Raw genomic sequence first — 15,535 nt, forward strand, 5'->3', positions numbered from 1 at the left:
CTGAAATGCTAGTACAGGATGTTCGAGGACTTCAGGCGCAGACCCTGAGTGCTTTGCCTCTTTGTCTTCCCCTTCCCCTGGAGCCCGTGTTGGCTTTAAATGAGGACTGTATGTTTCTGTGACTCAAAATCGTGATGAGTTGTAATACGTATATTTTAAATATAAAAAATACTTCATAAAAAGCAATCAGGCATGTAATATTAAATACTTGTTAAACAACTTTTTTCTTTTAAAAAAAAAAGTTGATAATAGACCCTTTTACAAATACCAAAAACTGCACAGGGGAAAGATAATTTTAATAGTCTTTATGGATATGTATGTGTGTATGTGTGTATATATATGTGTGTGTGTACATACACACATATATACATACACATACACACACACACACACACACAGTAATGTGTTGTCAGTTTTTAATAAACTGATTCCAGAAGTTCTATTTGTCTTTGTATAAAAGTCGTCACTGTCAACAGGAAATGCTCTGGTTTAAGCCACTTCATTTACGTTACATTGCCCTGGGCATTATGTGTAACAAGTGCAAGATAACTACCTGCCACAATGTACTATAAATAAGTATATCTTTGACATTGTTAATTATATATACAGAAGAGAGAGAGAGACATATTTATTTTTTTAAGATTTTACTTATTTTTTAGAGAGAAAAGCAGGGAGAGGGAAAGAGAGAGAAACATCGATGGGTTGCCTCTTGGACACACCATCTGAGGACCTGGCCAGCAACCTAGACATGTGCCCTGACTAGGAATTGAACCAGTGACCATTTCGTTTGCAGGACAATGTCCAACCCACTGAGACACACCAGTCAGGGCGAGATATATTTTTTAAAAGAATTGGCTTAAGTTTCAATTTTTTTTTTCCACCAAGAACATTGCTCTTACCAGGCCACCTTTTCTAAGGATTTTTTCATGCATTCTAAATCATCATAGAAGTTCAAAAATTTGTCTAGGAGACTAATGCCAACAATATGTACAGACAATCCCTGACTTACAATGGTTCGACTTAAGATTTTTTTGACTTGATGATGGTGCAAAAGCAATATGCATTCCATAGAAACCACACTTTGAATTTTGAATTCTGATGTTTTCAGATTAGAAATACATGGTATGGTACTCTGTCATATGCTGGGCACAGCAGTGAGCTGCAGCTACCCACCAGCTGATATTTACAGTGTACACATTGTGTTCGATGATTCTCTCCAACTGTAGGCCAACGTGAGTGTTCTGAGCACATGTAAGGTCAACTAGGCTAAGCTGTGATATTCACTAGGTTAGGTGTATTAAATGCATTTTTGATGTACAGTATTTTCAATTTACAATGGATTTATTGGGAGAAAGTCAAGGAGCATCTGTATTTACTGTTATCTTAAGTAATTTTGACCCTCCTTCGAAATGAAATCTTATTTTCTGTTCGTATTTAGTGATAGAATGGTTTGAGCAGAATAATTTTAGGAAGCAGTAGAAAAGTAAGCTGATTTATGGAAAATTGAGATAAAATAATAGATTAGCGGGTGCCCAGGCAAGATAGCTGGGGTAGTTTTCTTGTGCAGCAATAGTCATATGGAAAAATGCAATGTTTTTTAAAAATGTATTGGAAGTAAGTGATAAGTGAATGAATGACGGTACCTTAACTCTTAAAAGGTGGCAAATTGACGGAAGCACCTACCATCTGCGCTCACGATTTCTCTGTCCTGTCGTTTTACTGTTCTTGCTCACACGTGACTAACTGCATTTGTTAATTCAGGTCAACAAATCCTCATGAAAATTTTGTTCCGTTTTGAAAGAAGTCATCTTTTTTACCAAGTGTGCTGAATTAAAGATGGCGATAGGTTCTGTGATAAAATTCCCATTGAAAACTGTGATCTATTTATCCTCCCCTTGAACCTGGTCTGGCCCATCAGGACTTTAGAGGAATAAAGACAAACCTTGTTAAGCTGGTTTTGAGCCTAGTCTCTAAGGGGACTAAGCACCTTCCACAGTGGTCTTTTGGAGCCCCGAGTTGCCATGTAAGAAGTTCAACTACCCTGAGAGGCCACCTGGGAAGAGGGAAGAGGCCCTGAGACTGTGAAGGCCGGAGGGAGGCCCCCTTCGGGAGTGCCCACCAGGCCTGCGGGGGAGCCTTCTTTGACCCTCCCCCCAGCGCAGCGCAGCCCAGCCCAGCCGCACACCCCCGAGGAAGCCCAGGAGCTGCCACGTGGGGCATAATTGCCCAACTGAGCGCTGCCCAAGTTCCTGACCCGCCTCCTCACAAAACAGAGTCAGATGCTCAGGTGAAGCCATTAAGTTTGGGGTAGCTTGTATGCAGCAGTAGTTATCTGGAAAAAAATATTTTTCGGTACATGCTGCTATTTTAGAAATTGTCTTGATAAGGAATACTAGTGCTTCTTTGGGTTTCTCTGTGAAGTGCTTTAAAAAAAATTTATTAGAAGTGATGAGGGAATGAGTGAATGTCTCTTAACTCTTAAAAGATGGCAAATTGACGCAAGCACCTACCATCTGCCCTCACAATTTATCTGTCCTGTGCCATTTTCCTGCCCACACATGACTAACTGCACTTTGAAGATCACATTTAATTTTATTAAGGCTATAGCATATTGCCCTGGCTGGTGTGACTCAGTCGACTGAGCGCCATCCTGTGGACCGAAAAGTTGCTGGTTCAGTTCCCAGTCAGGGCATATGCCTGGGTTGTGGGCCGGGCCCCCAGTTGGGGACTTGCAAGAGACAGCTGATCAATGTTCCTCTCCCACATCGATGTTTCTCTCCTTCCATTTCTCTCTCCTTCCCCTTCTATCTAAAAAAATAAATAAAATATTTGTTTAAAAAAAAGACTATAGCATGTGAGAACTCAGTTTCAAGAGAAACTCTAAATAGCCTTTGCAACTGCTTGTAATAAGTCGGTGCTGCCTCCTCCCCCTTCACTACCCACAGTGTATATTGTTTATAAAAGTAGTTGACATATAATACCTAACTTATGTTAACAACAACAGAAAGCTTCTTCTGTGTATTCGGTGATAATCTGCTTCAATTTTGACATCCAGCACCTGGTACATAAAAAGCACCCAGTAAATGTTTGTTGAATTTGTGAATAAAGGTCCCTTCAGGTCATTACCCTCTGTATTTTGACCATTTCCTCCCAAAGCTCTGGAGGCCCCTTACACTGCCAGTCAGTTTCAGCATTTCTGCATCTAATGCAAGGCATGATAGAGAATTAAAAAAATAAAACATTGCAGGAAGTGTACATCCAAAAATGCTTTTTGGCCTGGTGACCATGGATATGTTGGCATTGTTTCTCTGACATTTTCACTATGGGCTCCATGCAAAGACTGTCATCTTTGAAGATTGTCACTTCATTAACTCATTCCATTTTGTATGCCGGTATGTGTCAGGAATTGATTCCAGCCCAGGGCATGCAGCTACATAGAAAACATACGTGGCCCTTCCCTTCCCGAGCTCCCAGTTGTAACTTTAAAAGTAGCCCAGCTGGCTTGAGGCAGAAACGAGGCTTTATTTCAGGACTCCTAGCTTTATTGAGTCTTGTTTTCTTCCTTTTTTTTTTTTTTTTTAAATTTTAATTACCCCACATTGCCTTACTAGGGCTTCAGAGCCACAGTTCACGTCTAGTGACTCGTCTGAGCAATGTTTGGAGTGAGATGAATAGGATAAAGATACTTCTGTTTAAATAAGATGGTAAATGGCCAGCCTCTGATTAGAGGGAATACTTACCTACTTGTTTTTCTCAAAGCTTCTCCACAAGGATTAGTGGTCTTCCAGCTAAATAGCTGGGTTGGGAGCACCTTGCCAGGGGTGGAGCCAGAGAAGAAGATAAGATACTAAGTAAAACTTCTTGCATTCTGGGATAGATCACCTCAGTTAAGATTCTAGAACTCCTTGCTAACAGATGGTTTGAGAGAACTTAGAAAAGAATAATTAGCATTTCTGTAGTGTTTTCTAGTATCCGTAATACTTGGACCGCTTAGTGTAGTATCTGGCACCAACCAAACCCTCTACTGATGCTCCCTGTCATTGGTAAAGTCATCCCACCCTCCTCAATATAATCCCTAGGTATCCATAATAGTTCTGTTTCACAAATAAGGCCTCTGAGGCTCAGAAGCCAGGTGACGTATTGAAGGGATCAAAGCTGGAGCTCGTTCCTCTGTCCCCCAAATCCAGTTCCTTCCCCCTGGGAGTGCATTCCACCTTGAGGTACCCAGCGACTCAGTTGTGGCTGGCCTTGGCTGTGAACGTAGGGACAGACTGCGTTCCCGAGGTAGCGGAGTGCGGGGATTGGGAGAGGACTGTGTGAAAGCAAGGTTTTAAGACAATTATTGTGAAGGGGCCAATAGGGTAGAATAGAGGGGTGAGAAATTGGAGGCGAGACCGGTTAGGAGACTTGCATAGCTCAGGTGTAAGTTTATTTTGGAAGTGAAAGGGGTTTTGTAGAGGGAATCAAAGTAAAGGGACAGATTTTCTCGCATCCTGTGAATTCTCTCTGTCCATCCCTGGTAATCCCTGTTGTAACTAGACCTGTTGTTACAGCTTCTCATCCCAACCTGAATACTGCTGGAGACTATTGAAGACGTTCTGCTTTCTGCCCATTCTCCCTTGTTCCTGCTGTTATTCCTTGTAATTGTTTCTAACTTCTGCTTCAGTGTTGCCTTGAATCCTGTGAAAGTATCTGTAGCTCATCACTCGCCATTGGCTGCTGCTGGGCACCATCATCTCTGCCAATAATGCAAATTTCCAGCTCCTTTCTTTACCGTGTATTTGTTTTGTTTAGCTTTTTCCATCTGTCACCTGTTACTTCTCCTGGTTCAAGTGAAAAAACCTTTTTAATAGACATCGCCAATCAATCTTATGCCAGTTGAACCAACCAGGTACATGTCATAAATAATTGATGTCTTCTTCCCCCAAGCTGTTTATTGTTCGAGAGAAGAAATGCTAATTCTGTGGGTCCAATAACCTGAGCTTTCTAGAAAGCTGGTAGATTTTTCTTTTGTGAGTATTTTTACCTTTTATTAGGTGCTTTTTGTATTTAGTGATTTGGAAATTTCCCAAGACAAATGCTCTTCTATTAATAATTCTTACAGTTCCTAAAAAGTCTTAGCTCTTCATAGCTTTGAAGCATCCTCAAATCTTCATTGAAAGGTATCTTTTAAAAAGTATAATTGAATTTTGTGTACCAAATACATATGCATTTTATTCATAAACATTTTTGCTAAGAATTCTGAAATGAAGGTGCACTGAGAGGAAACATCCTTTAATTTATTCCAGATATAAATTTAGATAATTCAAATAACTTGTATACTCTTGAACAATTGACTCAATTTAGTTTTTTCAAGTATATTAGGGGGACATTTCTCAATGCACAGGTTTCAGATTTCATTTCTCACTAAAGTTATGTCTGAACACCATTGTTCCTTTGATAGGTAGAAACCTATGTGTTCTTCATATGTGTTGAGACTTGAATTTTTCCTGCTATTTAAATTATGTAAGAAGAATCATACTTTGTTGACAGATTTGAAAATGACATATTTTTAATTTGGTGACAATGTACATTAAAATGCAGATTGAAATTGAGCTACACATTCCAAGTATCAAATATAGATCAACTTCTTTTCTCTGCCTTATTCTGGTATCTTGGCCATTTTGCTTAAAAAGAAAATAAGACAATCAACGGGTTTATTTAGACAGTTTTTGCATTTGGGTCTTAAGTGACAAGGTTTTAGACTTATGGTTGCAAACACTTCCTCACAAATAATACATTACTTGGGTGGATGATCCCCATTTCTAATTTTTAAAAGCCAGATTAAATATTCATCATTATGTTTTTTTCTTTTTAGTGTGTATATTTGAAGTGCTGTGGTATCTTGATGTGCCTGAAACAAATTGCAATCAGATAGATGCAATTTATAGATCTGACAGTGAAGAAAATGTTCAGATTGTTATTGCTTTTATTTCCAATAACATATACTTTAGTATTAGTATTTATTATACGTTTAGTCTTTAGCCTCTTTTGAGTCTAAATTAAAAGCATAGGACTTAGAAATTTAAAATGATTAATAGTAGTTAGCTGAGTAATAAACAGACTGATCAGCATAATCATGCACTTGATGTGTCCTAAACCCCATAATCAATATGCATGTTTACTTGGTTTGTCTTGAAGGTTATTTTACTACCCCTATTTAATGAGGAAACCTTTTAGAGAATTATCTTATTTCAGTGTTTTTAATGGTACGTACAAGTAACGTAACCAAATCCCAGATGAAGATGTAAGAAGGACATTTCAAGCAACACAGCAGGTTCCTTGTGTTCCATCCGTGACATTTCTGTGCACCAAGACCAATGCAGGCTAACTCTGCCAGTTACTGAGCTTCTGGCTCTTTATGAGATCCATCTCTGTAGCAGCTGTTAATTCTTCACGGAGGCAAAGGAGTCCCCTTGTGCAAATGCACTGTGACTTCACTGTCGCGTCGAAGGGCATTCGGAGAGCTTCTGGATGGCGGCTGTCATGTATAACATGCTACTGTGAACATTCTAGTGCATATCCTTTGCCCACATACACACATACAGCTTCTCTTGGTGTATACCTAGGAGTAGAATTCTCGGGTCAAAAATCCTTGTGTTCAACATTAGTAAATACTGCCAAAAGGTTTTCCCAACTCGCCGTTCGAGCAGTTACTCTTCTACCAGCAAGAGTTCTAGTTGCGCCGCATCCTGGCCAACATTGGATACTGTCAGGCTTTTTCGTTTTAGCTGATCTGAGAACATTCTAAAGGTACCTAATTATGATTTTACAGTTTTTGTTTCCCTGGTACATAACGATGTTGAGCACCTTTTCATACGTTTAGTGACTATTTGGGTATCTTCTTTTAAGAAATACCTGCTCAAGAGTTTTGTCCATTAAAAAATTGTATGGTCTAATTTTTATGTTTTGTACAAATTCTTTTTGTATTCTCGATAGAAGTCCTTTGTCAGATACATGTATTGCAATTACCTTTTCCCAGTGTATGGCTTGCCTTTTCACTTGCTTAATGGTTTCTCTAAAAGAGCATAAAATCCTCAGTTTAATCTTTTCTTGAATGGTTTTTTGTGTGTGTGCCCTATTTAATATTTCTTCCTCTACGTCAAGATTTTGAAGCTCCACTCTCCATATTTTTTCCTGGAAGGCTATGATCTGTCTTTCATCCTCTGATCCATCTCGAATTAATTTATATAAATGATGAGCGGTATAAGAGAGGGGGTCAAAGGAATTTTTTTTTTTTTTTTTTTTACACGTATAGCTTTCCAACTGACCCGATTTGATAGACTATTTCCCCAGTGAATTTTTTATGTATCTTTGTTGTAAATGGGGAAAATCTATATGTGTGGGTTTGTTCCTAGACTCTATCTGTTTCATTTTTCTGTTTCTTCTTATGTCTAAACTACATCGTCTTAATTATTATAGCTTTATAAGTCTTGATATCTGGCATCTACTTCTCTAGCTTTGTTAACCAACTGAACCAGCCAGCCAGGGCCAGTATGTTGGAGTTTTTATTTATATTGTCCCTCCTATCAAAAATTATTTCAGGCTTCTTGTTGATTGCTGTAATATTTTCCAAAGACTTTTAATGACTTGGTTAAAGTAACAATTTGGAAAGAGCTTTTGAAAAGTATATTTACAATGTTAAGTAATTACCATTCACAAACTTTTAGCAATAAACAAAATGTCCAAGTTTTTGGCTAAGTTGAAAGCTAAAATCTCATTCTCTTTCTGTTAGGAGTGATATGAGAGTGTGTGGAAAGACCTTTAACAAGGTAAAGTTTGAGTGCAAAGTGATTTTTATCTTACAGAGTAAAAGCGCAGCTTGTATCTGGAAACAACATATAATTTTTTAAAAACTCCCAGGTAATCAGTAAATGAGAGGTAGAAATCCAGAAATAATACTAAGGTAAACATGGGTGAATTGAATAGGATATTTGAAAAATTAAACTTTTATAGGAAAAGGAAGTTGCCACCTCTACAGGGAAAAAAATTTTTACATTTTTTAAGCTTATTTTTAATGATTTTATTTATTTTTAGAGAGGGGTGCAGGAGGGGAGGAGAGAGAGAGAGGAAAAAAAAAAATCAATGTGAGAGAGAAACATCTGTCGGTCTTGTACACCCCACACCTGGGGACCAGACCCACAACCCAGGTGCATGCCCTGACTGGGAATCAAACCAGCGACTTATTTAGCTTTGCAGGACGACGCTCCAACCAACTGAGCCACACTGGTCAGGGCTGTTTTGTAAAAATTAACATTTTTAATGTTTATTAAGAACTCCATGATATACTAAAAGTTGTTGTGTTTTTTAAATAACAACTAGTTATTTGGATAAGCAAGACAATTTTAAACATGATCATAGTGCAGGCATGTTAGAAACAGGGTAACAGGAGGCATATGGTAGTTCCCCTTGGGGTCTTATGTGCTTAGTCCTGATATAAAATCCTACTTGTAAAAACAGTAGTTTACGTATGGATCGTTACTTATTTGGTCAAAACCACTGCCCACTCTGTCTCTTTTAACCAGTCCATTATTACGTCTTTTTGGTGCTGCCTCCAAAATATGTTTTAAAACTTACTTATTTCTACTGCCATTGCCCTCACCCCACTTGACATCACCTTTGCCCCTCGTCTGGACACCGCAGCCATCGCCTGAACCCTCCCCCGCTTCTGCTGTTGTGCCCCTGGAGTCCGTTGTGTGAGCCACATCGCACGCACGCGCACGCACGCGCGCGCACACACAAACTTCACTGCTGACAGACCGTCGGTGGCTTTCCTTTGTCCTAGGACACCAGCGGTGGTGTTTGTGCTTCGGTCACCCCGCCTGTCTTCTTCCCCCTGGCTCTTTAGGCTCTGGCCTCGCTGGTCTTCATGTTGTTCTTTGAATAAGCCTAGCCCTGTCCTGCTGCCTGTCTTTTAGATTTCCTTTTCCTTCTGTCGAAAATGGTTCATTCCTAGTTTTTTCTTATTTTCTCTCATGCTGACTCAGTTCTCAGTTCACGCTTCTGCTTAGGTTTTGTTTCCCTAGAGTTTGTGTTTCTCCTATAATATTGGCCTGCCTAAGTCACTGTGTTTTAACCAGGGTTTACTTTCTTTGTAACAGCTATCTCAGTCTTCAGTGATGTTGTATGTGTGTTGTTTCCCCCAACCTGAATGTAATCTCTAACACCTTTACTTGACTGTGTCCCCATTTCCTCACACAATGCCTAGTAGATAGTTAAAAATAAGTCACTGAAAACCTATGAACCCCCAATTTTTAATAATATAAAATGTAAATAAAGAGTTCAGACAAATGAGCTGTCTATGAAAGCAAGGGAAGATTTTAAGAGAGGAAATTTTACCTAAGCTTTGAATGGCAGTTAGAATTAGTTGGGTGGGGACCACTATAGTTAGGCGACCACAATGTACAAGGAGACCATTTAGCACAGAAGATTTTCTTTGGAGGGGCCAGAGTCTGGATAGCCGAACAGACTAACCAGAGGGCGTAGGACATATTGAGAGCTGTTGTCAGCCTCCAAGTAGGGGAGCAAGGATGACATGAATAAATTGTTTGTTTTAAGGAATATGGGCATTTCATCTAAGTTTCTATTTCAGGAGCATATTCTTTTAGTGTCTGTAGTGATTTCCCTCTTTCATTCTGATAGTGTTCATTTGTGTCATCTTTTTCCCTTGAGCAATCTGACTAGAAGTTTATCAATTTTACGGATCTTTTCAGACAACAAATTTTTGAATTTCATTGATTTTCTGTATTTCTGTGTTCAGTTTATTTGATTTTTGTTCTTTATTATTTCTCCTTCATTTGGATTTCTTTTGTGCATTTTCTATTTTCTGAAATAGATTATTGATTTGAGACTATTCCTCTCAAATATAAACATTTAATGCTATAATTTTTCTCAATATACTTGCTTTAACTGCATCCCACAAATTTTGATATGTTGTTTTTTTATTTTCATTCAATTAAAATGTATTCTAATTTGCCTTGGGATGTTTTCTTTGACCTATGGATTATTTAGAAGTATATGGTTCAATTTCCAAATATTTGGAGATTTTTCCAAATATCTTTCTGTTACTGATTTCTAGCTTAATTCCATTATGGTCTGAAAACATATTTTCTATCATTTCATTTATTTTCCATTCGTTAAAATTTTTATTTTTAACCAGAAATAAGGTATGTCAGTGAATGTTACAGGTGCACTTAAGAAGCGTAGATATTCTGCTCTTACAGGGTCGGTGTTCGGTCGTTGTTGATTAGATAAAGTTGGCTGACAGCCACACGCGCTGCCACGTGGTTCTCACAACTACGGTCACCTTTCTGGCAAAGTGGGCAGAGGAAAAAAAGTGGGGATTTCTTCCCTCCGCTTTGGATTTTAGGGAACCCTTTTCCCAGTTTCTCCAGCTAGAGAGATGTCTGATGACGTTTTAGCTGCCAGCACTGTTCGCTACACCGGCTCTGGTAGGAACCCATTCCAAGGGGTTGGGGAGTGGGGCGGGAAAAGAGGGTTCTCTTCCCCTACCCCCGAGTTCACAGGGACCCTTTAACCTAATCACAGGGACCACTTTACCTTGATCAACTGTCAAGATATTCTCTGTATTTTAAGTCTGTGTCTGTTCTGCTTCTTCATTTATTTATTTTTTTATATTCTACAAAGAAGTAAAATCATCTGGTATTTGCCTTCTCTGCCTGACTTACCTCACTTAGCACAAGACCCTGTAGATCCATGTTGATCCATCCATGTTGTTACAGATGGAAAGATTTCATTCCTTTATATGGCTGAGAACACATTCTATTATACACACACACACACACACACACACACACAACTTCTTTTTCATTCATCTGTTGATGGGCACTTGTGTTGCTTTCATATCTTGGCTATTCTAAATAAGGCTGCAGTGAACATATGGATGTATATGTCTTTTCAATTTAGTGTTTTGAGTTTCCTCAGATAAATACCCAGAAGTGGAATTGTTGGATCCTTCTCTGTCTCTTGTTATAGCCTTGGTTTTAAAGTTTATTTAGTCTGGTATAAGTATTGCTATCCTGGATTTTATATGTTTGCTTGTTTCCATTTTCATGAAATATCTTTTCTTTTTTTATGTCTTTTTAATTTTAACTTTTAAATCATGCTTATTCTATTACAGTTGTCTCAGCTTTTCCGCCCTTTGCCCTCCTCCACCCATCCCACCCCGCCCCCCTCTCCCACAGTCAGTTCCCACACTGTTGTCCACGTCCATGGGTCATTCATACCTGTTCTTTGTCTAGTCCCTTCTCGTTCTTTTCCACCGTTGTCCTCCTTCCCCAACCCCCCTCGTCACTCCATGACTGCTCACTCCATGACTTGACTTCAGTCTGCTCCATGTTTCCATGCCTGTGATTTATTTTTTCGTTAGTTTATTTTGTTAAATAGATTCTACTTTTAGGTGAGATCACATGGTTTTTGTCTTTCAGCAACTGGTTTATTTCACTTAGCATAATATTCTCCAATTCCATCCATGTTGTCACAAAAGGTAGTAGTTCCTTCTTTTTTTTTTAAATGCAGGTTTATTTTATTTATTTTTTAATGTCAAAATCCATTATAAAATTAAAAAATTTAAATCCATTATAAAGTCTCAGCAATTAAAACAACAGGACAGCAGCACAGAAATAATCAAGTAGATCAGTGAAATAAAGTGAGCATTCTAGAAACAAACATATATGTGTGTCTAACAATGTAATATATGATTAAATTTATATTTCAAATCAATGGGGAAAATAAGGCTTATTCAACAAATAAGATGCAGGAACCATATTACTTTAAATAAAACAAATGTAGAGCCCTATTTCACACATTATACAAAAAATATTCAGGTGAGTTAAAAATCAATATGTAAAACCTAAGGAATTTTAGGAGAAAATACCAAATAATGTTTTTTTTACCCTAAAGTAAAATATTCAAACCCAGAAGCTATAAAGTAAAATATTGACAATATGACTATATTAAACATTTAAGACTATATAGTAATATACTATATAAAAAATTTAAAGGACAAGTAATAGAATAGGAAAATTACTATATAAAAAAGTTAAAGGACAAGTAATAGAATAGGAGAGTATTTGCAATACGTCTAAAAAAGGGTTAATAGTTTTTTTGTTTTTTTTTTTTTAGGGAAAAAAATTCTACAAACATTTAGTCAAAAATAGGTAAAGAATACCAAAAAGTCATTTAAAGCTTTTTAAAAATAATAGAAATAGTCAATAAATATATAAGAACAGGTTTAGTTTCAACAAATAACAATTAAAATAATACATAATTGTAACAATCAGATTAATAAGTATTAAAAATATTGGTAATATCAAGTATTGGTGACTGTGAAAGGAACTGGGTATTCCTAGACTCTTCTTCTTCATCTTTTTAAAGTAGTCCCTTTAGCATATTTTGCAATGCTGGTTTGGTGGAGGTGTATTCTTATAGCCTCCTTTTGTTGGGAAACTCCTTATTTCTCCTTCCATTTTAATTGAGAGCTTTGCTGGGTAGAGCAGTCTTGGTTGCAGGCCTTTGCTTTTCATGACTTGGAATATTTCCTGCCATTCCCTTCTGGCTTGTAGTGTTTCTATTGAGAAGTCGACTGCTAGCTTTAGAACAACTTAACTGGGAAAAATGTGGTAGAGATTCAAGAAGGCAGGCAGGGTACCCACAGGCAGCAGCACCAGAAGGATATTGAAACGGCCAGTTGGATCCCCAAGAAGAGCGGGGTCTAAACTATAAGCCAGGCTCTCCAGCCTACACCAGAACCCAAAAAGTACACAGATAACAGCCAGCTGCGAAAAGCAGCAAGGTTGCTCTCTGCAGAGACAGGCGGCTGGAGATGCAAAGAGCCATTTAAAGGGCCAACGCATAAATTTTTATTTGCAGCCACTTACCCTAGTGTCCAGCAAAGGAGTAGGGGCAGAGTGGGCTAGAGATGCCTGAGGAGAGACTGGGGAAGGAGGCTTTGGGGAGAGAACAGAGAGTAGCCGGCGGGATCCCAGTGCTGACTCCTCCCCCATATAGCAGCAGCCATCTGGCTCAGGCAGACCACTCCCCTAAGCTGCAGTAGCGTGAGAGGATCCATTAACCCTTCCCCCAGGAGGGACTCTACACCACCCTGTGGTTTCTAAGCCTGACTGCTGAGTGCAGAGTGACTAGATTAACAACTGAAGGAGACAGCTACAGACAGTAGATTCCTGGAAGTCTTGAGCAGACTGCCTAAGGTCTGACAGGGTCAACATCTGACATCATCAGAGGCAGATCCAGAAAGAAAAAACAGCGGCCTCCTACCATAGAAATTCACACCACAAAGTCAGGAAATCAAGACAGATCAAATTTAAGAAACAAAAGCAAAAAAGAAGAATCTCACAAATAATGGTAAGACAAAGAAACACCCTCCAATCGAAGGGAAAGGAGGAGTTCCCAGAAAGAAAACTAAAGGAAATAGAGGCAAGTAAACTATCAGATACTGAGTTCAAAACAACGGTTCCAAGGAAGCTCAGTGAGCTCAGTGAGCTCAAAAAGAATTACAAAAAACTACAGGGAAACTGAGGAACTTACTGCGAACTATATCAACATGAAAAAGGACATAGAAACTATCAATGAAAGACAAGAGGAAATGAAGAATACAATTTCTGAATTGAAGAACACAGTAGAAGGAATCAAAAGCAGGCTAGATGAAACAGAGGATCAAATCAGCGAGCTGAGTGATAAGGTAGAAAACTCCCAGAAAGAGTAAGAAAATGAAAAAAGACTCAAAAAGAATGAAGAGGCATTTAGGGAAATGCAGGACAACCTGAAACGTAATAATATCCTTATAATAGGGATACCAAAAGGAGAAGAGGAGGAAGGGATAGAGAACCTGCTTGACAAAGTAATGATGGAAAACTTCCCTAATTGGAGGAGAGAAAAAGTCACACAACTCCAGGAAGCACAGAGGATCCCATTCAAGAGAACTCCAATGAGGCCCCTCCAAGACACACCATCATTAAAATGGCAAATGTCAAAGACAAACAGAGAATCCTAAAAGCAGCAAGGGAGAAAGAGGAAGTAACATTTTCCTGAAATATCTTTTTCCATCCCTTTACTTTTATTCTGTGAGAGTCTTTTGATCTGAAGTGTCTTACAAACAGCATATGTAAGGGTCTTCTTTTGTTATCTATTCAGACACCAAGCTTTTTTGATTGGCATATTTAATTCATTTTCATTTAAAGTGATTATTGATAGATATGTAGTTATTGCCATTTTATTATTCATGATATTTATCCTTTTACATTTTAACATTTCTTACAATGCTGGTTTGGTGGTGGTGAAGTCTAGCTTTTTCTTGCCTGGGAAGTCCTTTATCTGTCTTTCAAGTCTAAATGATAGCTTTGCTGAGTAGAGTAATCTTGGTTGTGCGTCCTTGCTTTTCATCATTTTGAATATTTTGGGCCCGCCCTTTTGGCCTGTTAAGTCAGCTGATAGTCTTAAACATACGGAACGCCTCATGAATTTGCATGTCGGTGTGGTCCTTGCTCAGGGGCCATGCCGATCACCTCTGTGTCGTCCCAGGTTTAAAACGTGTGCTGCCAGGGCAAGCACCCTCGATGACTTTAGAATGACATTAAAAATGCCTTAGTTGTATAGTCATGATCAGCTGGTCCCTCACAATCATACTGTCAGGAATTCAACTCTTAAGTTCTGTGAAAGCAGATTATTTTTATTTACATTGGTATGCACTATCCCTGAGAGCTTTGAATATCTTTTTAGTATCATTACTCTCCTTACTTAATTTTTACATTACATTTACAGTTTCTCTCTGTTGTTCTTCATTATGTATTCAGAAGCCAAGAGAAAGTCAGAGGAAAAGATGTGTGATTTCCTTTTATTATTCAAGCTAAATTACCAGAAATGCCCTTTAAGATAAAATATTTAGTCACTTCAAGTCAGTTCAGACGAGGAGGGCAGCCTTATTTAGCTCATGTTTTCCTTGCAAGAAGCATTGATGTTTTACGCTAGCCTGCTGTAGCAGGAACCTTCAGCTCCCAGCCAAAAACAGTGTTTTCTTCAGAACTGCCATAAAACTTTATTGAAAAATTAAAAATATCAATCCCAAGAGTGTTAACTTCAGCACGAGTGGTTTTAGTATAAATTTCTGGATGTCCATTGAGGCTCTGTGTGTGTGCTCAGCAATCTGATGAACGAACCTAGAAATGAGACTTTTCTCATTCAAAGGATATGCCAGACACACATTCACACACACTTACTATGTGTACCTTTGAGACAAAAATCACACTTCTAGGTGTAATTCTTCAAATTGTTGTTTATGTAGGTGAAAAAAAATGAGGGCATGGCAACTCTTTATATGAATTAATGGGGAAGGAATGATTAAATTATGGTACAGGTAGAGTATAGATTCTATAAAATGGAATACTGCTTATCCATTAACATAATGCATAACATATATTGAAATGGAAAGCTCCGTAATAATAAATGAAAATTGAAACTA

At 38.3% G+C, this 15,535-nt stretch overlaps 1 protein-coding gene and 1 pseudogene across 1 annotated transcript in view; one reads left to right on the top strand and one right to left on the bottom strand.

Moving 5' to 3' along the window:
• Positions 1-15,535, top strand: part of RAP2A (RAP2A, member of RAS oncogene family) — a 33,763-nt gene that overhangs the window by 10,804 nt on the left and 7,424 nt on the right. The window lies entirely within an intron of this gene.
• Positions 14,516-14,628, bottom strand: LOC129081231 (uncharacterized; annotated as a pseudogene).

The sequence above is a fragment of the Pteronotus mesoamericanus genome, unplaced genomic scaffold, assembly GCF_021234165.1.
Source record: "Pteronotus mesoamericanus isolate MK-2021 breed Mesoamerican mustached bat unplaced genomic scaffold, CSHL_Meso_final contig_94, whole genome shotgun sequence".
NCBI lineage: Eukaryota > Metazoa > Chordata > Mammalia > Chiroptera > Mormoopidae > Pteronotus > Pteronotus mesoamericanus.